Source organism: Sciurus carolinensis (genome assembly GCF_902686445.1).
Source record: "Sciurus carolinensis chromosome 14 unlocalized genomic scaffold, mSciCar1.2 scaffold_123_arrow_ctg1, whole genome shotgun sequence".
In the NCBI taxonomy this organism is placed as follows: domain Eukaryota; kingdom Metazoa; phylum Chordata; class Mammalia; order Rodentia; family Sciuridae; genus Sciurus; species Sciurus carolinensis.
In genome coordinates, this window is record NW_025920108.1 from 418,461 (window position 1) to 445,318 (window position 26,858).

The 26,858-nt window shown below is 37.0% G+C and overlaps 1 pseudogene; it reads right to left on the reverse strand.

Moving 5' to 3' along the window:
- Positions 1-264: 264 nt before the first annotated feature.
- Positions 265-26,858, reverse strand: part of LOC124973305 (uncharacterized) — a 59,626-nt pseudogene continuing 33,032 nt past the window's right edge.

Here is a 26,858-nt window from a genome sequence, read left to right on the forward strand (position 1 = left end):
AAACCTGGTAAATGGAAAAATACCTGGGACTCAACATATGTCCCCAAATTTGTCTTTAAATGAGAAAAAAATGTACATGGAACTTTTTAAAAGTTCTTTTAACAAGCAATTTTGAGAACTTATTTTAAAAGTAGAAGTTGATGTACTAAAACAGATATTTCAGCACAGCTCCAAAAGTCTTTATAAATAGAATGATTTGGAGGGATGATCCTGGATCAGAAGTGCTTTTCCTTGTTTATGTACTTTATGTGTGCATGCCTCAACTCAATTGTCATAATTGTCTCCATAATCTCCTTCTGAGTAGCGGTCATAGCCACCCTGACTTCTGCCACTATTGTCTCGGGATCACCCATATCCATATCCATATCTTCCAGGTCAACTCTCATACCAGCCACTCCCATAGTCTTGGTTCCCACCAACTCTATCTGTGACCAAGTTCATTGACCCCAAAGGCATCCCCTCTGGTGTCTGACCAGACTTGCCTGCATCTTCCACACAGATCTGATGACCATCCAGGGACTCTCCATTCTTGGCTTTCATGGCATCTGAGGCATGTTCTGGGTTGGTGAAGTTAATGAAACAAAAATCCCAAGGTCACTGAGTCTCCCGGCCCTTGAAAGCAACCACCTCTGAAATAGGCCCAAAGTTGCTGAAGTGATCTTCCAACATCTGCTCATCAGTATTGAAGTTGAGCCCTCCCAACAAGAGCTTCTCTTCTTCAGAAGACTTGGCAGTGAATTTAAATCCTAGAAATTAAAAAGTAGATAGACAAGAGGCTCTGAAGAGCAGGGAGAATAGGGTGGCTGCTGCATGGGAAGAATCCAGAAATAGTTTTAAATTGAACAATCAAATGCAATGAACTGAACACAAAAATAATTCATCCTGGGATGTTATATGCACTGTTAAGACAGGAAGAAGAGATAAGGCAAAAGCAGAGGTGAGAGACATCACTAGATAAAACACAGTGGTTGAGACAGAACTGGAGGCCCTGGTGAGACAGAACAGGGTAGAAGAAGAGACTGTAACTGCAGTCCATGGCCACAGGGTTGGACCTGGTTCATTTTTTCCAACAAGTTCAAAAGAGTTAGCAATGACCTGGGGGAAGAACATTATTCATAGAAAATTTTATAATGTAATTGGATGAATCAGTTCTCACCCTATCCCACATCAATCTGTATTCCAAGTTGATTCTGCTCAAGGTTCTTCTGTCTTCTAAGCACTGAAAGTTGGACATCTTCTTTAATGACATTTTCACTTATTTTTGTGTTCGCAACATTGCACACTTAAGTTGTTAACCTATTTGTGTCAGAAGCTGTAGTTATTGCTTTGTTGCATCTTTCACTTCTATTTTTAAATAAGTTTTATTTTCAATTTGTTTGTCACAATTAGTTTTACATGGCAGTAAAATGCACTTTGATACAAAATACAGAATGGAGTATAATTTCTCATTCTTCTGGTAATACATGATGTAGAATCTCTCCAGTTGTATAGTTATATATGTACACAAGGTAATAATGTCTTTTTAATTCTACTATCATTCCTGTCCCCAAACTCTCCCCTCCCTTCAGTCCCCTCTACCTAATCTAAAGTAACCCTATTCTTTCCTAGTCCCCCACATTGTGAATTAACATCAGTGTAACAGAAAAAAATTCAGCTCTTGTGTTTATGAAATTGGTTTATTTCAATTATTATGATATTCTCCAGCCGACCCATTCACTGGAAAATGCCATGATTTCATTCTACTTTAAATGTGAGGAATATTTCATTATATATATGTATATTTAATGAAATGCATATATATATAATGATACATATATATATATCATTATTTATATATATATGTAATAATATCATTGTTTATATATATCATTACATATATATCATTATTTATACATATACACATATCACTATAATATGTATAATAATGATATATGTATCATTATTATATCATATATATATTATATATATAATTATAATTATATATATATCCCATTGATCCATTCAACTCTCAGAGGGCACATAGTTAGGTTCCACAGTTTAGCTGTTGTGAATTGAGCTGCTATGAACATTGATGTGGCTGTGTCACTGCAATATACTTATTTTAAGTCCTTTGGGTGTAAACTGAACAGTTGGACAGCTGGATCAAATGGTGTTTCCATTTCAAGTTTACTGAGGAATCTCCATACTGCTTTCCATAATGGTTGCAGCAATTTGCATTCCCACCAGCAATGTATGACTTTACTTTTCTCCTTACATCAATACAGTTATTGATGTTTGTATTCTTGATAATAGCCATTCTGACTGGGGTGAGATGAAATCTTTGAGCAGTTTTGATTTCTAATAATAATTGCTGAAGATGTTGACAATGATGTCAAAAACATTCACTGGAGAAAGGATATCCTATTCAGTAATTGGCACTGGGAAAAATGGAAATCCACATGTAGCAAAATGAATTTAAACCCTTATCTCTCACCCTGAACAAAACTCAACTCAATGTGGAACACAGACTTAGGCACTAGACCAGAGACCCTACACCTCATAGGAGAAAAAAATAGGCCCAAATCTTCACCAATTTGACTTAGTATATGATTTCCTTAACAAGATTCCTAAAGTACAAGAAGTAAAATCAAGAATCAATACATAAAATGGATTTAAACTAAAAAGTTTCTTCTCATCAAATGAAACACTCGATAAAACTAAGAGAGAGTCTTCTTAATGGGAGAAAAACTTCATCACATGCACCTCACATAGAGCATTAATCTCCAGGCTATAAAAAGATTCAAAAAATTAATACCAGAAAAACAAATAACCCAATCAATAAATGGGTTAAGAAACCAAGCAGAAGATTAAAAAAGACACTTCACAAAAGAATAAATTTTATTTGGAATAATTCTATTTTTTTCTTTGCCCTACTTTATCAAAATTTCTTTACCAAATATAAAATTTTATGCTGCCTTCTATATCTTTCAGATATAGAATTTATTTATTAGGTTATTTTGTTATAAATTTGTTTAGTATCTAAAATTTTCAGAGCTCCAAATATCCCAAATTTTTTTATAATAATATTGACTTGTTATCCCATCTTGGATTTCTTCTATTATTTTATCTGTTCTTTTTAGTTATACATGTGGAGTTCTTCTTTATTAAATCTGCCTGAAATTTATAGCATAAAATATTTTTACAATTGCCATTTTATTCATTTTAGAAGTGTTTATTTTTGGCTGCATCCATTTCTTGCCTCTCTGATATTTGACGTGACTCTTTTGGAGTAGAGGATCTGACACTTGACACGGTTCTGTTGGAATAGAGGACACAACACTTGACATGGTTCTGTTGATCATCCTCCCTCTTGGGGGCCATAGGCATGGCATGTCTCAATGTGTACTTGCTTTTTAATATTAATAATCAATATATCATTAGAAAGTTATTGGAAAAACATTGGGAAGATTTTACTGTATTGGGACACAAAGTAGTGCACAATGAAAATTTAGCAGTAATACATAGATAAAATATATGAAAATAAACAATTGTAACTGTGCTTGAGTTTAAAGGTGCCTGTGATTGCTTTAGTGTAATAATAGATGGATAAAGAGCCATTCCTCTGAGCTTGGATGCGGTGTTTACCCTTTGTTGCTTTCCTACTTTTAAAAGTTGATTCTAGAAATATATTACATAAAAAATAATTAGGTTATTTAAAATATAATTTGTGCTTTTCCTATATTTAGTCTAATTATTTGAGAATCAGAATAAGACTGTAGTCTGCAATTAAATGAAATAGAATAGACTAAATATTAAGTATAAGTTGATTTCTTTGCCCTTTAAAAATGGTAAAAACTTTTCACTTTAAACACTGGAGTTCATGTTGGTGGTCATTTTTCAGAAAATCTAGTGACATGATTGTTCTGAAGGTTGAAGGCTGTCAGATCATGGTGCTCTCAGTTTAGCTGGGATACAAGGTTGTTTTAGTTTATCGGGGAGACAATGTTGTTTTAATCTAGCTGGGAAATAAAGTTGTTTTGGTCTGGGCTGTCATACAGAGAGAATGTGTACTTTGAGAAGAAATATATATTGTACTTTTGAAGGTTTTTATTATTTTAAACTTACCATAAAATGATATAATCATTACTAAAGAAAAATATCTGTAAAAAGGCTAGCAGACAAAATAAAGACAGATTCAGCCTCAGAACACTTGGTGTCTCTGTGTGCTGTTTCTCCACCACGCCAAAACCTCCCATCCACCTAGGATCCCCAAACCCTGCTAGGGCTGGACCCTGGCATTTTTTCAAGTGATTTTTTTAATAATGCATTGTCTTATTCATTACATTTATGTTATTACTGTCCTTTAATTCCAACCTTTTCTCAATTTCAAGTTTCCACTATCATATTACATATTACTATATTTTAGTATAGGTGAATTCACTCTAACTCTATGGTTTTATTTTTGTCTAGCAGGATGAAGAAAGAACCCAGTGTTCTTACAATCTTTCTCCAACTGCAACTCTCCTAATTAATGGAATCTATATAATGTGACTTTGCATGGCAAAAGAGACTTTACAGATAAGATGAAGTCAAGTAGTCTGAATGGGAAGATTTTCCTGGATCATCAGTGCAGTTAAGGTGAGCACACTGTCTTCTGTGAGAGGCAGATAAGAGAGTACTCAGGGTGTACCTGTGACCATGGAAGCAGTTGTAGGGCTGATGCCTGTTGAAGATGAAGAAAATGAACAAGAGATAAGGATTTCAGGCAGCTATGAAACTTGTGTGTGAGGAAATATCCTCAAATTGAACCTAGTGACAGGAGCACCATGGTCACATATTGATTTTATGCCTCAATGCTCTTAGTGGATTTTTATCTCAAGAACTAGAACAAAAAAAATACAATTATTTTAAGTGATGTAATTTGGTAACTTTTTATGGCAACAGTAGGAACAGAATACATGAAGAGTAAACTTTCCCATGGATCTAGGTCTATGTGATACATTTATTCTGAGGTACATTAAAATTTTTGTCATGTTAAAATTGATAGATTATTGGGTTATTAATACTCAATATAAATATTGACTAGTAGAGTGTTCATTAAACTCTTGCAAGTATTTCATTGAGTTATATTTTCTTTTTGATCCCTGATCACTGGTACTCTCCTGATACTCCTCCACATGGCATACTTTGCTCAGCTTGAGCTCTGCTTTTGGAAGTGAATTAAACAACCATCACCCACCAAAATTTGTCTATTAATTATTTTCAGATAGAGCCTTAGAGTTCATGATCAAAATAGAAAATTAAATGCTAGAAACACCATTCTTGTAAATGTCCTTTATAAAGTGAGATTATAAAGTAGTAGGTTATTTGAATGTCGACTTTTATGAAATATAGCCTCATTCATAATGTGCCAATATGGCACATAAATCAATATTTCAGTTCATGAAGATTTCTCATGAGATTGTATCCAGGTAATCATTTTGTATAGTTTTGACCTCCCATTTTTACCAATTTGATATATGCAAGATAGTAACTGTGTTGTATTTTTACATTTTAAACTAGCTTAAAATGTGGAAATGTTATTGATAAATGTGCCTTCTATTCAGTGATCATGGTACATAAGAGAGCACCCAGAGTAATGAGCCTATATAGGTATAAAGAACAAAGGAGGCTGAACTATAATTAAGAGTAATGGTGCTGGGCATGGTTGAATGCACTGTAATCTCAGCATTCAGCAGTCTGAGGCAGGAGTATTGCAAGTTCAAAGTCAGCATCTGCAATTTAGCAAGATCCTAAGCAACTTAGTAAGATCCTGCTCAAAAAAATGAAAATGGTGGAGGTGATGGCTCAGAGGTTAAGCATCCCTGGGTTCCATCCCTTGTAACAAAACTAAAGAAAAATATTCATAAAAACATATGGACCCTCAAAGACAAAGTGCATTACAAAGTGGGTGGGAGTAAAAAGACTTTATTGGAGCTCAAAGTCTGTATAGAATCTACATGTTTTTCAAAGTCAAATTGGGCTAATGAATAGAATAAAGTTGTGTGAAAAGTATGGGCTTGATGAGAACAGCAATTCTTAGAAAGCTCAGGTATGGTGAATGTGCCAATGTTGAAATTGTGAGGAAGAGTGACAGGAGAGGTATTCTGGCTGTGGAGTTGCATGAGACTATTGTCAGAAGCAGGGACATTTAATAATTGTTAGGTGTTTATGGATGAATGAGAGGCCCTCAGACCATACCCACTTTCCAACATGCATCTCATGTAGGTTTCTGTATGCTGTCAATGTTACTTATGATATATAATCTTTATTTTTTATATGAGACAAGTATGGTGTTGAGTCTGACCCTCTGGGATAGAGCTGTATACTCATCATTGGGGAGATTGACTAATGCAGTGTTCATAGATACACAGAAGGATTTTCTTTGTTTAAGCTATATCATCTCTAATTTTACTATCAAGTGCAAGTATGAAAATTCAAGTTAATGATAAAATATACTCAATGTATTCTGTATAAAGAAATCATCTCAGATGATGGACTTTAGCAATGCTGCAGTACCATGAAGATTGACTGGGTCCCTGGACTGTGATGTTATCAATTGTTCATAATACTTACTGAGGCCTTAGTGATAGCTGGCCTCATAAAAAATGAATGTTATCCTGAGAACTGCTCATGACAGTGATCTAGTGAACAGATAGCCTTACTCCATTTTGTATTTTGTTTCTTCAGGTAGAAATTTTATTCTTGCTCATCAACTAAATTTTGGAGAGTTAAACTTCTGATAAAAAGTTACTTGATCTGAGTAACCATCTAAAGAGTTACACCATGAGAGAAAAGCAAAATAGGAAGCATTGGAATAATACATTCACCCCTCAGTTTACAAAGATGTCAATGGTATGTGTTGGCATATTCTCTAGGTTTAGATAACCATCAACTGCTCTTCAAACAGAAAGAAAGTAGGGTTTCTAATTATTTGAAAATTAGGAGAGGTGAGAGAATTTTTAAAAAGCAAGTGACTGAAGTAGAAAAGAAGGGAAAATGTTTTTGTTTTCCTCTACTTCCTGAGGTCTCCTTGAGGGCTCAAGTTTTCTGAGAGTTAAGAAAATAATCAGATGATTCAATTTTGTTTCTGTGGCTTTGTATTCAAGCTACCTACCTTAACTAAGTATCTACCAATTTCCCCTTGTTATACTTATATCTAATTAAATTGGGGAAATGACTATTATTAATTTTGTAATATTAACTATTTTCATTGATCTGAATTAGAAAAAGAAATATTATCTGCATATCCAATTATATTAAGACAGGTTTTATTGTCAATATAAGCTAAAAAGAACCAATATAACTTTTTAGAAAATGAAGCTGAAATTGGATCCTAGAAATGAGAAAAATATTGAAAAATATTAAATACTTTAAAACTGATTGTTAAGGGATGCATATGAAGTCACATGGAAGTTATGTACTCAGGAATTTTAAAAATGCCTTATTTCAAACTCAAAGATATAAACCTGGGTATCCTTTGTAAATTATAAAGAGAAAAAGATGCACACACACACACACACACTTGCACACACAGACATATTTTTTTTTTTTTGTGGTGCTGGGGATTGAACCCAGGGCCTTGTGCTTGCAAGGCAAGCACTCTACCAACTGAGCTATATCCCCAGGCAGACACATACTTTTTAACAGTGTAAATTGAGATAAGATTTGGCTCTTTATGAGAAATGAGATAGTGGTTGTAAATATATAGATTAACTGTAAACAAATTGCTCCCATGGAATAGAATATTATTACATGATGGTAAGAGATGAATAGGAGCCAAACACAACATTTTAAATTGTGGTTAATACCTCAGAGCACAATCTAATACTTCCAAAAAATTTCTAAGTATAACCTGATATTTTTAATAATGTTTGCATCTTTCATGTTTCCTAATGGTCACATGAAGAGACCTGGATAGGCATGTTTTCTTCAGGCACCTTCAATAAAATCCACGCATATTCAATATCTTACTGAGTATAAACTGAGACATGTCAAACACTTTTACTTCTTTATATTTATGTGAATACATAAAAATCAAACACATCAATAGGTTAGGGGAAGATACATATTTACATTGGCCTTAATTATCCATTTATTCCATACCAAGTGAGATTATTTGCCTCTCAAAACAAATTTACATCCTGACATCATAGAAGTAGCCCAGGTAATAACAACTTCCTGAGGAATTTCTTTCTTAGATTCAGAACACTGTTGCAGGCAGAAAAATGGTAAGTCTCCTCCATGATATAATTCACAATTCATAGATCATGATGAAAGAAAACTTTGTCATCTTGAGCATAGAGCTTTCTAGGTAACTTTGTCTTACCAATATCCCAGAAAAAAAAAAGGAAAGTGCATGGACAAGTGTGGAGTTTTGTGTGGCTGTGCCTGGCAGTGGCACTTTTCACTTTAAATCATTTTTAATTATAGAATGTTTAACAAATGATCAGAACTACCTATGAGGAATTTTGATAAATATAACACACTAGTATGACCAGGTGGAAGGGATACAGCTTACAGTCTCTACTCCATAAATGTATTACACATTGTGCAAATACAGTCATCCAGATCATGCATGGACACAATAAATATTGTACTACACTTAAAAAATTTAGTGGTAGAAACCAGAATGGAAATATTGTGTTTATTGCAATAGTCACAGGATAGACTCTTACTATGTGATTAAGGATAGATCAATACACATGAACTTCAAACAAGAACCCCATTCTTACTTGTATTTATTTTCTTGGGCAAGGCAAATTTATGCAAAGTTGTTTTGGAGGATGTACAAGAGGTGAACTAAAGGGAAAAGTGTATTACCTAATACACATATGACCAACTATGATCAATATGCCAGCAGAGTCAGCAGAGATCATGTTGAACTGTCAGAAGAATGTGAAATTACTAACAGTTTACAACAGGCACATACTGGTGAAGCCAGAATTGGGAACAGGCCATTAATGTAGAAATAGTGGTGACATAAGTTCATACATATTTAATGATTTTGAAAAACAAAATTTTGCCAAATATTGGATTTCAGGTAGTGTATCTCTAGGATGTGAGATGGAGAGAATAAAAATGTGAAAATGCAGGGGACATTAGAAAAGTTCTTAACTAAGTTTGGTAATTTTTCAGGGTGATGAGGGCAGAATCTAGGTGAAAGAGCAGAGTATTTAAACATACCAACTTCTTGTTCAAATGAGGGGTAATTGTACTGGACAAAATAAATATTTTTGGTGTGGGGTTGGCACATAAAGTTCAGAAAAAATTTGATGTGAAAAAATAAATGAACTCCTACTACAACACCATGATATCTGTTCTGCTTTCTTGGAACTTCAATTTTATACATGTACTATCCATATCCTGTGTACTCTTTGGAGGACAAAGCATCAGTTCTAGAGGAAAACTGTTTATTCTCTGATTCAGATAATTTATCCTGTGACTCCTTTCTCTATATGTACAGTCTCTCTCTCTCTCTCGTGCTCTCTCTCTCTCTCTCTCTCTCTCTCAGCAGAAATGTGAAAAGAAGAGAAATGTCTAAGTATAACAGGAGAGTAGTAATCTGAACATACTTGAAGAAATTTAGCTGAGCATCTCTACTCAGTCTCTGAAAGAAAGATATACTTTGGGCCCAGTCCTAATTTTCAACTTTTCTCTTCTTTGTTGAGATTCTGGATTTCAGTTTCTGTGCCATCAACAGAATTTCATCAAAAATATCTTTTCATTGTGGCAGGAAGGGAAGAATTTCTGTGTTTATGTTGTGTGAATAAAATCATCATATGGGAGGGAAGAATAAGTGAATTCATAAAAAAAGTCTCCTCAAATTGTAATGAAAGTCAGAAATAAAAGCAAAAATCAAGAAAAATTAAACCATGCCTAGTAGTAATCCAGTAATGCCTCTTGTGTAAGAATTTGGAAAAACTGATAAAGGACATTTAACAATACTTTGAACAATCCTATAGACCATAACTTGTCAAACATGAGTTAGCAGCAGAGCATGGTGGCACATGCCTGTAATCCCAGCAGTTTGGAAGTCTGAGATAGGAGGATTATGAGTTCAAAACCAGCCTCCTCAAAAGTGAGGTGCTAAGCAACTCAATGAGACCTGGTTTCTAAATAAAATACAACATAGAGCTGGAGATGTGGCTTACTGGCCAAGCGCCTCTGTATTTAGTCACTGGTACACATACACAAGCACGCAAAAATTATATGAGTTAGCAATATAAAATTGCATAGCATGTAACTAAAAGGTAGATCATTCAAATACAACAAAATATAAGATGTAGCACAATATGTTATTCTACCATTTTGAAGGGGTATCAAAAATATATGATTAAATATTTTGAGGATATAAAACATAGTCAAAATACAATTCACAAATACTGAAAAACTAATCGGTGGTTTCAAAACTGAGTAAGATCATCCTAAAAGTTATTTGTCACTTATGAATGAATGAAAACACCCCATAATTCCTTGCATGTTTGGTCTGTGGTCTCAAAATATGCAGTAACTAGAATTTCGAAATGAAAAGATTTTGCCTTTCAATTGCCATTTTATAAAACTTCGCATTCAAAGATATACCAAATCCTTCCAAAAATAAAGTCAAAAAGAAAATGAGAAAATCTTTAGTGATTTTGTTGTGTATTTGAAATCTGTGACACAGGTATATTTGAGTCAATGTTTTCCAAAATATACAAGTAAAACAACTCAGAATATGCTCTTATATTAGAAATTTTCCATGATATTCTCTGAGTTTGATGATTAGAAAGGGCAAGTTTTGAATCCTGTGTAGATGAGGGACATTGAGAATGATCACCACAGACCAGACAAAGTTGTGAGTAAGTAGGTACCCCAAAGGGGAACTCTGACTACTGTTGGAGGTGCATTCTGGAGCCATTGTTAGAGATTCCAATGGAATCTCCTACTCAAACTTAGAACTCTCCACTTCTCGCAAGGCTCTGATCCTGCAGATTTCTGGCAACAAAAGCCATGGAGTAGATATATATGGAAGATTGCAAAAGTGTTTCTAGTTATGTAGATATTTAGTACACAAAGAGACCTCCTCATTACTCACAAGCCTTGAGCAATTTACAGTGCTCCTATAGTTAACTTTCTGATTAGAAGGCCCTGTATAATACACTTGCAGCACTAGTTGTGGGTCACTCTTCCTCCACCAGAGTGCAGTGTCCCAGTTGACCCCAGTTTTACATGGGAATGTCTCTGTGGTTTCTTTTTCTCTGTATTTTTCACCACAACCCGTTCCCCCTACTTGAGTTTTGGTTGATGATGTGCAGTTCATACCAGGTTGTTGTGTGGAATCTAATAATTTTGTTTTTATCTGCAAACATTCTTTATGCATTCCCCTAATCAATCATGGACACGATGCATCACTTAGTTTAATTCTATTTCTTACTCTTTCAGCATAAAGCCTCGTGATGATGATGTGGCACTACTTTCTATGATTTACTACCTCAACTTATAAATACAGGTGCAATTACATTGTCAGCAATAGTTTATATCAACTTTTGCATATTGTCTAAAAAACAATGCCTGACTCAGGCTCATTAAGGCAAAAGAAGCATTATTGAAGGTTTAGTGAAGATATTCAGAGAATTAAAGTAATAGTTATAACTATCAGAAATTTCAAAAAATAAGAATTGAGGCAAGACTACCAAAAGAAGTTTGTAAACTTCACTTAAAATTGCAAAAATTAGGCAGGAAACACCTATCACTTACTTTTTAATATTCCAATATTTTAAAATACTGGACACATATTTTTCAACATTCATGCACAGATGTTTACTTCTAACTAGGACAGAGAGTGAAGTACAGATCTCACTTGTACAATTTGAGTGACTTGCCCACACATTGAGTGGTAATATATAGTCTTATTTGTGATAAAAATAACCTACTGTGCAGATGACAGCAAAAGTAACTGAAACTCACTTGCTGATTATAGGGACATTAAAATTATATATTTTTGCTTCTCAATTTGAGTTCTACTTATCTCTCCTCAAGTCTGTATCTCCTTTATTATAGACTAGACCATCAGGCTCTATGCTTCACCAAGCAACTCTGATACTATGCTTCACTTCATTCAAGCTCATTAATTGTGGTCAATTCCAAAGACAAATTTTATTTTTTTGTCAGTAATTTGGTATCCATGAAAGTGTCAAAAATAAAGAAATGAAAATTTAAGAAGTATTATTTCTGACAGGTCAAAGTTACATACACATAGAGGAAAATTCATATGGAAAAAAGTGATACATAACATTTATAGGCATATAAGTTTGACCATTGTCACTATTTTAATTTTTAGGTTATTGTTTTTGCTCTTATGATTGCAGATGGTGAATTAACAAACAAAAATTAAAATTTATATTTGGAACACACAATAAAACAGGTAGAATGATGGAAGGGCAAGCTGACCTGGAAGGTAACATGAAAATCCGTATTTTGAAGACCACAATAAATGAGATAGAGAATTGAGAAGTGAGAAGCAGATTAAATATTGCTATAAATACTCTGTCATTAGCACTTTCTTGCCCCCAAACTCCTGCCAACTTGTGGTACATCTTCTATTTTGTGGCTCATAGCTCTAGGCAAGAAAAGAATGTTTCCCATATGATTAATGTTACTCACTTATACTGGTCACATCTCCACAATTCTGTTTTCATCTCCAATTTTTTTTTTCTTAATGAAATCATAAGTTATGGCAAAATTTTCCTCTGTTTTGTCCTCTTTTTTTAATTTTCCTCTTCTTTTGGCTCTTTATTCTGGCAAAGATGAGATGGAAAAAGTGTCAGCTAGAAAAAAGTGGCAGCTATGACCCTCAATGACCCTATATTTCACCTGATCCTGTAGTGCCTTCATGCTGGGGATGATCCAGCCTTTACCTTGGTAGCCATTTTCCGGGCCTACCATTTATGCAGGGTACTGACTCTGGGTACCAGAGGAGGCACCTCTGCTGATCTGTGAACCCCATTACTCCCCTCTTGTACTACACTACCCAAGCTCCTGTCACTGTCTGTTTGGAGTTCTTTTTATGTACACTTGGAATAGGTTTACCTCCCAAGGGGTCATCAGAAAGATAATATTTTTGTTTCTCCTAGTTTCCAAGTGCCATCTTCTCATTTCCACAACAGTGCCAGTGGCTGTGGTGGAGAGAGAAGTGGGGGGACCATGGTTGAGACAGAAGTGGAGTTTGTATTGTGGGGACAGAGGAGGTGACTATGGTGGAGACAGAGAAGGAGGTTATGGCTGCGGGGGCGTCCGGAATTCCATCCAGTGCTTGACAAAGATCCTCTGGAGGATGATTGCAAAGGCTCATCCTAAAAGGAATTGCCGGATGTTTTGCTCCGGAGCATGGTGTTTTCTCTGCTGTGTTTTTCTGATAATATATTACTCATTTCAGTCTGAACGGATTGCTTAAGGGGATGAAGGGAATACAACAAAAATTCTAGAAAATATTACCTACAATCTGAAAAACAATGGGTCTTTACCATTAACAAAATTAAAATAATTTTGCAACCGTGCAATGAGTCTCTGAAAGCCTCTGGAGAAAATAGTTATAAATCTGCCTTTCTCTTCAACAGGCTGGTTAAATTTTAACAATGGTTTTGTTTATGTGTGGTGGTGAGGTAAGAGAATAAGGTTCCACAACATTCCTTCCTTCCTACAAAGAATATGTCACCCCTATAATTATGTTGGCACACAATAACCATTGGGACCGCTGCCCTCCTGTAACCCTTAACTCAGCAATTTAGATATTAACCAGAGGAACCTAATAGAAATGGTCACATGGGATTATTTGTCTATCACTTTAACTGCGAGAATAATAAGAATAGTCTTAGGTCACATAGAGTTTAGATATTAAGGAAGTAAATATTGTATTAGTTCACTGACGTAGTTAGATATTCTTAAAACAATTGTGATTAGGTAAGAATGATCTGTAAGGTTGTTGTTTTCTGCCTATGCTTTGGAAACTTCTTAATATTAACCACAAGACTGCCATTATAGCCTGAAGAAAATGTATATAAACCCAGCCTTCCCCAGAATAAAGTGGGATTGATTGCACCAGAACTAGAGTCTGTGTCTTTCATTCTCCATCCATCGCGACGCTGTCTCCCCGTGCCCCGTTTACCAGTGTGGAACCCATGGACTCCTGCTAGGGCTGGACCCCGGCATATGGCAGAGACCAAGGTGGCTATGAAGGAGAGCAAAGTCCAGGGGTTTATGGGGGCTAAGGTAGAGACCAAAGTGGAAGCTACAGAGAAGTCAGGAGTGGTGCATGCTATGGAGGAGAACAAGTGGTTATGGAGGAGACTGAGGAGGCTGTGGAGGCAAAATGGGAGAAAGAACTGACTACAGAATTGATGAGCACAACTGATCTTACTGATGACTGTTTTGAATGTTTCTTTGTCTCTGACATGATCCATGGTGAAATTGCCTGAGTTTTTCTGCTGCTTTACTCCTGCCTTATGGGGTAGTAAAATTAAGTGACATTTGAATTTTTATTTGGGTGAGAGGGCTGGGACAGTTTTTCTTTTAGAAGTGTCCATTGAAAATTTCCTTTCTAGTTTCCATTTTCCTTCACAACCCTTGAAGCTAACTGCATTGTAAAATGTTGACAAAATTGAGTCTTTTGTAATACTGCAATAAAGTCTACTTATTTTTGTGAAAAAAAGAAAAGAAAATGGAGACTATAAATTTAAGATGATAATATTTATAAGGGTTGTTAGAGATAGGAGAGCATGAGACATGAGGGATTTCTCAATGGATTTTTTATTTTTATTAACTTTGAGAATTTATTATTTTGATTTCTGCACAGCACATGATAAATTAGTAATTTTTATTTCCACATATTTTAGATAATTTTATTTGAGATTTTTTTCAAGATTCAAACTCCTAATTTTATAGAAAGAAGAAACACAAATATTTGAAAAAATGATCCAGAGAACTGACATGTAATCATTATCTACCATATATCCATCATATATGATAGATAATAAAATACCTATCAGAAACAACTTAGAGAAGTAAAAGTTAATTTTGGCTCAATGGTTCAGATGTTTTAGTCTTTGGTTGAATTGCTTGTTCTGGGTCTGCAGTGAGCATAATATTGTTTGAATATTGTGGCAGAGGAAAGCTGCTCATGTCATGGTAGTCTAGCAAACAAAGATGGAGAGGAGGAACAAGAATTGTTTCAGGTCATATCCCAATTTATATGTTTCCTCCACTCTTGCCCCACATGAGTAGTTACCAAGCCTGTAGTTAGTTCATATCACCAGGCCTGTAAGTGGATTGATCTGTTCCTGAGGTACAGCCTTTATAACATGAACTCCTTACCTCTGCATGTTGCTATAATGCCTAACACTTGAGTTTTGGGGGAAGTATTATAAAGCTAAACCATATTATAATTTGCATGTGAGGTGTTCCCCAATAGTTTATGTGTGAGACAAGGAAAGAAGGTCAGAAAAGAAAAGGTTCAGATGTGAAAGTCTTAAACCAATCAGGGAATTAATCCCCTTGTGGGATTAATTGAGAGATAACTAATATCAGGTAGGGTGTGGATGGAGAGATTGGGTAACTGGAGCTGTGCTTTCAGGGTATATATTTTTGTTTATGGAGCATGGAATCTCTTTCTGCTTACTGATCAACATATGAGTTGCTACCTTCCTCCACTTTTTTTGCCATAGTGTTCTGCTTACCTTGAGCACTGAGGAATAGAGCTGACAGTCTACAAATTTTTCCTCCCAAGTTGTTCTTGTCAGGTATTTTAGTCACAGTAAACAAATAAAAAAAAAACCACCATATTGGCAATCTGATTGGATATATTTCTGTTATTTTTGGTGATTTTTGTTGATAATTACATAATTATGACCTAATAATTTGTCATTTAAATATACCCTTATGTACTCATCAGGACACTTCTCCCTTTAAACATTGGGAAATTTGGCAAAGTGATACCCACTATTAAAGATACTAAAAAATGAAGTACTTAGTAAGAACATGCTGAAGTTATAAATGTTTTTGCATGTTTTTAAGATTCTTATTATTTTATTTTGCTCTTACTGTGAAGTAGTAATTTTGTGTAGTAATTTTTGTATGAATGATATATATGAACTTGGAAATTCAGATGATCGCTGTACCCACATCTGTAATTTCAATGACTTGGGAGCCTGAGGCAAGAGAATAGCAAGTTCAAATTCAGCCAAAGCCTTATCAAAGACCAAGGTCCTAAACAACTTAACAAGACTGTGTTCAAAATTTAAAACCAAAAATAGAATACAAAACAACAACAAACAATTCTGGGTATGTGGCTGACTGGTTAATAAAAAAAAATCTTAATAATTTTAAAATATCCAAAATTATTTTAAAATTAGGACACAGTTTTGTTATTTAAATACAACTCTTCTCAACTTCAGGTAGCTAGAGTCAGATCCAGGGTTAAAGATAGGGTCAGGGCCAGGATCAAAGGTAGGGTCAGTGTCTGAGTCTGGGTCAAGGTCAAGACTAGGACTAAGGTAAAGGGTAGAGTTAGGGTCAGAGTCATGGTCAGGACTTGATCTAGGGTTAAGGTTAGGGTTAGGGTCAGGTTCAGGGTCAGGTTTAGGGATTAGGATCGTGTCACAGCTAGGGTTAAGGTTAGTGCTAGGGCCAGGGTCAGGTTCAGAGTAAAGTCAGGGTCAGGGTCATGGCTATGGCTAGGGTTAAGTTCAGGTCTAGGGTCAGGGTTAGGATTAGGGCTAAGGTTAGGTAAACATGTAATATAAGGATTTCATTAATTAAGTATTTCTTCTGTTGATTGCAAATTCCCTGAGAGCTGACTTTGTGTCTGTTGTATTTCTATTTGCCATCTAGCAAAATCTCTCATTATTTTAGGAAGCCAATAAGTATATTGTGAATAAATTCCTGGAAGAGGAAATAGCAGAGTGGAGATCTTTGATCTGCATGTGCTCTGTGAGTGGCACAATGCATTCATGAACAATTTAACAGATGGAAGGTACTGTCTACATATCATGTACTTTATGAAAAGGAGTAAAAGTGTCCTGTTGGGGTTAGGAAAATCACAGTTTGGAATTAGTTTTATAAAAATGTGTCACTCTTTCAGTTACAGTGGATCTAAAATTAATCCAAACACATCAAATGGCTTTTTGATTTTAATCTAGCAAAAGGAATTGAGACATATAAAGTTGTGGCTTCTAACTAGGGCTTTATTCTAGAAGGCATAATATAAAAATTCTAACTGCCAGTAATCCTGAGGTTTATTTGTGAGAATTTTGTTTTAGGGATTTTATAGAAGATCCTCTTCCACCAGAAAGGAACAAGTTTGAGAACAAGTCTCAAAGGACTGAAGAGTGAATGAACTTCTCTGTCCTACTCAGATTAATTTCAGTACTTTGGCAGAAGATCAAAATAACTTACACACACATTTCCATTAATGTTTGAACCTTTTCCTTCACTATTATTTCTCAACACATGTATAAGTTTTTTCTTTCAAAGTGACATATGCTTATACTATATAAACAAGTGTTTCAGACTTGTTTAGGATTTCGTTTTTATGCTATGATTAGAAAGTTAAGAAGTTGAATTTTCTCTATCCTGGTTCTCAGCCTTTTCAGAACACCAGCTTCTCTTATTGGGATAATAGTGACAATGGAGTAATTAATTGATATCAAGTACATAAAACTTCCAACAAAGTGACTCTACTGACGCGGATGAGGGTAAGAGGGTGGAGTAAGCCATGTTTTTTTTTTTTTTTTTTTTTTTTATACCAGATGCAGGGGCTGAGTTAGGTATTTGTCTTGCTTGCTTGTTTTGGATAACTGCTCTTCAATTACTCCAAATGTAAATAAGAAAATACAATTTTAATAAGAAATAATTCTTTAAATAAGAAATACAATTAAGTAATATTTTTATAATAGAGTTATCAGTTTAGACTAATGTGTACATCAGCAAGTTAATGATCAGTATTATAGTATGCTCATTCATGTAATATAAAAGGGATGATTATTATATATATATTTATTGAAAAATTATTGTAGAACATACAATGATTTCCTTATAGTAATACCTCTGTGGGGTGGGAATGGGAAGGTCAACTCCATTGTACTGCTGGAATATTATTGAACATGTATTACTTTTATAATAAAAAACAAAAGGAAAATTGAATGTTTTAGCAGCAAGCAGGATAGTGCAGGTTGTGAATGGAACTGAATTTCTGGAACTGAAATAAAACAATATCTGAAAACCTCACCAGAGGGGTCTGTTCTAGTTTTCTTGGGTTGCTACCACAGATCACTATAATCTGGGATGCTAAAAAACAGAAAGCTAATTTGTTGAGAGTATTGCAGAACAGGACTTCCTAGTTAAGGTTTGGGTCAGCTATGCTCTATTTGAAAGCTCTAGGGAATTGTGCTCCTTTGCCTCAGGTTCTGGTGGTTGCTGGAAATATCTGGAATTTTTTGATTTTGGCACCACCTCCCCCTTTGTACCAACAGTCATCTCAGGGTCCTCTGTCATTCCAGGGTTCTCTACTCTCCATGTCTATGTATAGAGTTCATCCTGTACTTAGGAGGAGAGTGGTGATTGATTTGCACCTCCATAATGCAGGGTAGGCACATCTTGACTGATTACATTTTAAAGATGGTACTTCCAAATATTGACAAATTCACCAGAAATGAGGGTTGGGGCTTGAACATAGGAAGGCATTCAACCCACAAATAGAGCTGAGTAGCAGATCTGAGCAGGCAGAAGAGTTGGTGAACCTGAAGATCCAGTCAATTGAGATGACACTGTCTGACGAGCATAAAATAAAAAGGAATGAATGAACTGAGCTCAGAGAGCTGTGAGACACTCCCCAGAATTTCAGCATGGGAATGAATTCCCAGTGAGAGATGAAAGAAGGGGCAGAAAGAAGTGGTGAAGGATCAAGAGCTCAAACATACTCAAATAAAAATAAAAAATAATGGAAATGTGAAAAGTTCAACAATCTCCAAATTGCATTAGCTCATTATAGGAATTATAAAAACAAAGAGAATCATTAGAGCCCCAAAAGGAAACCATCATATAGAAAGAAGAATTAAAAAGATTAACAGTAGTATGACCATCATGTGGGGAAATTGGAACATTCATAAATGTTTACATAAATATAAGGAAGACTATATTTTGCCAATTACTCTAAGAGTTAAAACATTACCCTATGTCCCAGTGATTCATATACTTGAGGGAAATAAAATCCTGTGTTCACATGTACATGGGTGTTCATCATGGCCTCTTTATAATAGTCAAGAAGTGGAAATAACCCATTTGTTCACCAACTCATAAATGGAAAATAACCCAGTGAATATTCTTACTCATAAAAAATCATGAAGTACTGACATAATGTCGAGAATTGGAAAATCAGTAGAGACAGAAACTAGATTAGAGACTGCTGGGTCAAGAAAGGTGGAGAGAATTTTGAAAAATAAGGCAAATAAAGTTTCTTTTCAGAGTTAGGTATGGTGGTGCACACTTATAATCCCAGTTACTCAGGAGGCTGAGGGTAGAGGACCTCAAGTTCAAAACCTGTTGGGGTCTTTAGCCCCTTGCTCTTTTCAACCAGTGACAAGGGAAGGGAGCACTCCCCAACAAGGGCCAGACCAGGAAAGGTAGGGCCAACTGATGGCCCTTACCGAGCCCTCCAGGTGGAGGACAATCAGATGTGTCAGGGAGACCAGTCACAGCAGGAACTTTTTTATTGAGGAAGTCACACAGCTTTTATGTAGGGTGAAGACTAGGCAGGAACCAATCAGCTTAAAGGTTAGCAAGGCATGAGGGTTCATGCAGGCAAGAGTTCCATAGGTCTATATGGCAAGCACAAGCTGATCACATTCACAGAACTGTTGTTTACTAATCCCTGATGGTGGTCCAATTTATTGTCATTAACTTTTGCAACTGCCTTTGAAGATGATCTTGCTCACTTGCCAGGGAATAAGGAGTCAGCCTGAGTTAACGTGTCATTAGTCCCATCAAAAGCCAGCCTCAGAAATTTAGTGAGGCCCTATGAAACTTAGCAAGACCCTGTCTCAAAATCAAAAGTAAAAACAGGCCTGGGAGTGTGACTCAGTGGTTAAGTGCCCCTTGGTTCAATCTCTGGCAAAATAAATAAATAAATAAAGTTTCCTTTCAGGATGATGGGAAGAGGATTGAAATGAGATTATTGAAAAAAACTTGAATATTCTAAAAACTAAAGAATTATGTGCATTACAGAATTAAGGATAAATCTATGAAATTTGAACTATATCTCAGCATAAAAATCTGACTTAAAACATTTGTATAATTTTCTCTATGTGTGGTGCAGCTAATTGACCATGAGTCCTACTTTCAAATCTGCCTAATGACTGAGTCCTACAGCCAGATAAATGTATTGTGTGGTAGAGATAAAATCTGAGGTTCTACCATGTCCTTAGATGCTGCTTGCAATGACTGCGGGGTCAGGCTTAACATAAATTGTTTATTCTCTTGGTCTATCTGGAACCTCTCAGACCCAAGGCCCTCTGTGGCAATGACAAGGGGTCATTTGGTTGGCCCTGGTGAAAAGAGATTTCAGGTGATTGTCATAATCCCTGGCACAATGATGATCAAAAAATGTTTGTGAGATGAAGAAATTTGTGGCTGGAGGTGCTGTTATAAGCATACTTATACAGGGTTTAGTTTTGCATTTACACATATACCCTGCTATGGGTAGAAAATGTACAAAATTTCTGAAACTGTATATTTAAAAATATAGAAGATATTTAGATTTTTCTGTGGGGAATTAAGTACAAAAATGAGTGAGAATTGAAAGGTTAATTTCTATTAACTGACATTAAATTGTTAATGCTGTTCTGAAAATACAAGTAGATGCATCAACTTCAAGACAACATAAGGCAGAACATTGATCTATAAACCGGATTAAATGATGACAAATACAGATGTGCTGAAATGCCTGATGATGTCAGTATGGCAGGTGACTAGGTCCTCTTCCAGTCTGACCTCTTTGGACAGCCTTAAAAGTAAACCATTTCTAGACAAAACATATCACTTGATACCAAATTCTGTAGTTTATATTTTAAAACACTACTGACAGAAGTATTAGTTACCTGTCACAGCCTACATTCTTGGGAGGTGTCATTATAGAAAATTTTAACCCAGTATTAGTAAGAAGGAAAAAAGTTGTGACTGTAACCATAGAATACCCTTAGTGATCCATGGTAGCATGGGGCAGGAGGAGAGGAAGGGCAATGTTGATAAATAAAATGTTTATGTAATAATTTTTAAAAATGTTGGATTACTTCAAACCACAACCCTTCCTCACTTTACAATAACAAGAGATCCATTTATGACCATTTCTCCTGGTCAGTCCCTAAGAAAAATACTAACAAGCAGAGAGCTGATCATAATGATAGGCCAAGCTACCATGCTTGTATTGCCAGCAGCTGGGGAGGCTGAAGCAGGAGGATAGCCAGTTCAAAACCAGCATCAACCACTTAACCAGGCCCCAAGCAACTTAACCAGATTTGATATTTAAATAAAAATATTTTTAAAAAGACTGGAGATGTGGCTTAGTTTTTAAGCAACCCTGGATTCAGTATGCACTGCCAAAAAAAAGAAAGAAAGAAAGAAAGGCCATCAAATTATCAGCCCTCCAGATGGTTCTATGAGTTCAGTAATTACCAACAGAAATCATGAGTTTAGCTTCCAGATAGTCACTTCCATACTTACCCTGGTTTTGATTTTGCTCAATGTATTGCCTATCTCTGCTAGCAATACTCCTGTGAAATTATGGCAAAAACTTGACAATTACAGTATTCGAAGTGAAAAAGGCTGTCATCCAGCAAGTTTGCAGGCTGTGATAGGAGTCCGCACTTGCCTTTTCTCCCCTGTGTGTCCTTCTGGTCCTTGGGTGCCAAGAGTCCCACTTAGGACCTGCTATGACATCCTGGTTGCTTTCTGGGTAACTCTTGTTGTCACAGACAGGCAGACCAATAACACTGTTATTTTTCTACACTTGGCCAAGCAGAAGAGTTTCATGTCCTGGCCACCCCAGAAGAAATTTCAAGATATACACCAGCTCAGCTGTGCTGGCATGGGGGATACCTAGACCCTGAGCCCCAGGACTATGTTATTGGCAACAAAACACCAACTTGTTCATCCACTGGAAGAGGAGTGTTGGTCTGTGGCTGCTCAAGGCTCACCTGGGCTTCCTGTGATTCTACTCCTTCCAGAGCACTGGACTCCACTGCAGCTCACTTGGAAGCACCACCTGCCAAGGTCAGGAGGAGCCACAGGTCAGGAGTAACCACACCAGGAGCCATGTGTACCAAAACACCCTCCTCTACAGTTGGCACCCATGTCTCTGCAGGTTCAGTGAAGATCCAGGAGAGGCTAAATCCAATGGTTAAGCATGAAATGCAAACATCTTGGAGAGCAGTCCCAAAAGAGGTGCCATCCCTCCTCTCTAATCCACACCAATATTTTGCCCATTCTGGAAACCTGCCCTGTACTCCACCAGTGGCTGAAGTGGCAGGTCCTAGAATGTAAGGTGGTACATTAAAACAACAGTTATTTTTTTAATCAAAATTGTATAACAATTATTTTCTTTAAAATTAGTTTGTCTAAATAATAAAACTCAATATTCATAAGTAATTATTCCATTGTAATGAGAGTAGATTAATGTTTTAAATATTTCTGTTTGCTTTTATCCTTTAGTTAGAAGGTCCAATTAATAGGGGTCTATGAAAAAAAAAATCTATAATGTAAATAAGCCTCATGATAGAAATTTAGCAGAATTTAAAAGTAAAAAAAAATTAAATAACTTCAGCTGATAGTGCTAATTACATATAAGGAATATAATTATGAGTACCAGAGGGATTCACTGGTTCTAAAATAAAAGTCAAGAAAATAATATATCAGAAAATAAGACAAAAAGGTAAGAATATTTTAAAAACACAGGTATGACCAATTGAGCTGTCCAGAAGGGCCTGGGTGCAACAAAGAGGAAGCCTTGCAATTTTTTCTTTGCAGTGGTTCAGATCAGTGGGGATCCTCAGTGTGGGAGGAGTCTTGTTTCCATGCTTACATCTCTGTGTGGCAGGGGTCTTGTAGTAAACAGGTTATCTGACTCCAGGGTTGTATTTGAACTTGAGCTGTGAGCTAGAACAAGGTGCCAGGTTGAGTTGGGCATTCTTGCATCATGATAGCCTGCCTGGCAGTTCCCAAAACAGGGCTTCCCTGTCTAATGACTCAAATGTCACTTATTCCACACATGGCTCATAGACGGCTTCCTGCAATCTTTATTTCTCTTTCAATTCTGAAAGCACACCTTCCTGGGTGCAGTAATCTAGATTGGCACCTCTGTTTTTACAGTGCTTAAATACATCACCCCAGGCCCTCCTGGGTTTGAGAGTTTCTGATGGGAATCTTTTGTTTGCATATGGGTTTGCCTTTCAGTGTGACCTGGAACTCCTCTCCTTCAGTTTGTGATATTAAAAGTTCCTTGTCTTGACCTTCCTACAATGGAAATATAAGTGAGGGAGACATTCTTTTCTGCTCATTGTTATTTGGGGTCTTAAATGTGTTCAAAAATGGGAAACAATGTAATGTCCCAGATTTAACAAATATTCTGTGGTAACTTCTCCAAATATGTTTTCTCGCCCTCAGCCAGTAGCTCTACTCTCCATGATATGTCTGGTATTCAGATATTTGGCCATTTAATGGTATCCTTGGGGTATCATATTCCCTGTCCTCCTTGCTGTGTGAATATATTCATTTGGCAAAGCTGTCCTCAAGCTCTCACATTCTGTCTTCTGCTTGATGTGAACTGACACTGAGACTTCAGCTGAGGTTTTATATGACATATTGATCTTCTCCTTTCCATGATTTCTACTTCGTTATTTTCAAAATCTCTCTCTTTAAATTCAAATACTCATTCATAGTCTGCCTTAATCTCCTTCATTCTTTCAGCTATTCATTGCATTCTCTTGGTTTACATTGATTTTTTTCAAAAGATCCCTTTCTGAATGGATTATCTGGGCATTTAATTCAGTTTAAAACCTTTGGCCCAGTGCCAATAAAATTATAAAATATATGAGATGTCAAGTAGCTTTGTTTTGTAAAACTTCCCTTTCTTTCATTTAAATTTGCACTATTGGGGGATCCAAGATGGAGGACAAGAGAGTGACTGCATCTCCCTTTGCTCCAGAACTCAGGATTCAAGAAGGGGAGGTATTGAAAGACTCTAACCAGCACAGAGCCACTGGGTGAGTCTCTCCCACTAGGTGAAGTTCCACCCATGGGGAAGGCTGGGACAGTGGGCAGTTTCTTGGAGCAGGGCAGGGCAGTGAGTGACTTCCCCAAGCAGCCCTGCTCCCTCCAGTGGCAGGCCCGGTCCATAGCCAGCTTCTTGGAACAGGCCCAAACAGTAAAAGTTTGTCCCCGAGCAGAACTAGACCCCAGCCCTGGACCCAGTGGTGTGCCCCGGGTGACAGGCAAATTCTCAGACCAGGGCAGGGCAGCGAGAGATTTCCTGGAGCAGCATGACTCCCTCCAGCAGCGGGCCCAGTCCACAGCCAGTTTCTTGGAGCAGGTCCGCCCAGTGAAAGCTTTTCTGCACAGAGCCAAAACCCAGTCCTGGAAACAGTGGTGGGTCCCAGCCCACAGGCAGCTTCTAGGACCACAGCAGGACAGCAAGAGCATTTCCTGAGCAGCCCAGCTCCATCCCACAGCAGTACCAGTCCACAGCCAGCTTCACAGAGCAGGCCCACCCAGTGAAGGGTTTTCCACACAGAGCCAGCCCACAGCCCTGGACCCAGCACTGGGTTAGGGGCAGCTTTCTTTGGAAGCACTGAATTACCAGGTTCTTCCAAGACTTCAGGCTACTGAAGACTGGGAGGTGATATACTGGAAATCTACAGGGACAATATAAGCCAATAGAGGAAATCTGCAATATCTCAGAGTCCCACTGATATCTGGACAATATGAGAAAACAAGGGAAGAAAATGTCTCAAACAAACCTAGATGCTATATCAATAAAACCCAATGACACCATGGGAGAAGAAATGTCAGAAGGGGAGTTCAGAATGTATATAATTAAAATGATCAGGGAAGTAAATGAGGAGATAAAAGACCAAATGCAGGCATTGAATGATGAGATGAAAGAGCAAATGCAGGCATTAAATGATCACACCAATTGACAGTTAAAAGAGCAAATACTGGAAGCTAGAGATCATTTCAATAAAGAGTTAGAGACACTGTAAAAACACCAAACAGAAATCCTTGAAATGAAGGAAAAAATAAACCAAATTAAAAACTCCATAGAAAGCATACAAAATAGGATAGAACACCTGGAAGAAAGAACCTCAGATATTGAAGAAAAAATATTTAATCTTAAAAACAAAGTTGATCAAACACAGAAGATGATAAGAAATCATGAACAGAATCTACAAGAACTATGGGATATCATGAAAAGACCAAATTAAGGACTTTTTTGGATTGAGGAAGGCACAGAGAAACAAACCAAAGGAATGAACAATCTATTCAATGAAATAATATCAGAAAATTTCCTGAATCTGAGAATGAAATGGAAAATCAAGCACAACAGGCTTATAGGTCACCAAATAAACAAAATTGCAACAGACCCACACCAAGGCACATTATTATGAAAATACCTAACATACAAAATAAAGACAGAGTTTTAAAGGCTGTGACAGAAAAGAATCAAGTTACTTTCACGGAGAAACCAATAAGAACATCAGCAGATTTTTCAATCTAGACCCTAAAAGTTAGAAGGGCCTGGAACAACACTTATCAAGTCCTGAAAGAAAAAGGATGCCAACCAAGAATCTTACACGTAGCAAAACTTACCTTCAGATTTGATGATGAAATAAAAAATTTCCATGATAAAAAAACTAAAAGAATTTTATGTCGGGGTTTCTAGAGCCCCCAGCCTTAGGCATGGTCAAGATGGCGCCTGACGCTGAGCCAAAAGCGGTCAGCTATACAGTAAACAACCAGCGAATTCCAATGATTGGCTAGTTAACAATGTGACTAGAGCATGCCCCCCTTGTGTACCCATCCTGTGCCTGCAGCTGTCCGCGTTTATCTCGTGTACTCTCCCCTGATTGGTTGAAGTGTATATAAGCCTGGTGGGTGGGAGAGTAGGGGGAACGGAAGAAACGGAAGAAGCAGAAGAAGCGGCAGTGGCGGCGGCGGCAGAGGCTGGAGCTGAGCTGGAAGCTGGGAGTACGCTGGAGCTGGAAGAAGCTGGGAGAAGGGAAGCTGGGAGTGCGCAGAAGCTAGGGGTAAGAGAAGCGTAGGAGAGGAACTGTGCACAATAAACTTCCAAAGCTTCAGACATTTGTCGTGTCTCTCTCTGCGGCCAGAGGGGACGCGATAACTGGTGCCGAAACCCGGAAGATGAAGGCCTTATAAAAGAAACAAGGTAAGATATTTGAAAAATTTTTTTTGTATACAAGTTGAACCGGTTATAAAAAAGTTAAAGGGTGTCAGGATGCGCCATTGGCGGTCCTGGGGACACGCGGAGTGCGGTCCGGTTGAAAGGTATCGGGATCCTGACGCATAGAACGCGGGTATCGGGGCGCGCCATTAGCGGTCCTGACGCGTAGAACGCGGGTTGAAAGGTATCGGGGTCCTGACGTGTGGAACGCGGGTATCGGGACGCGCCATCAGTGGTCCTGACGGGTAGAACGCGGGTTGAAGGGTACCGGGATCCTAACGCGTACAACGCGGGTTGGGGGGGTATCGGGACACGTCATCAGCGGTCCTGGCGCGTGGAACGCGGTCTAATTAAAGTG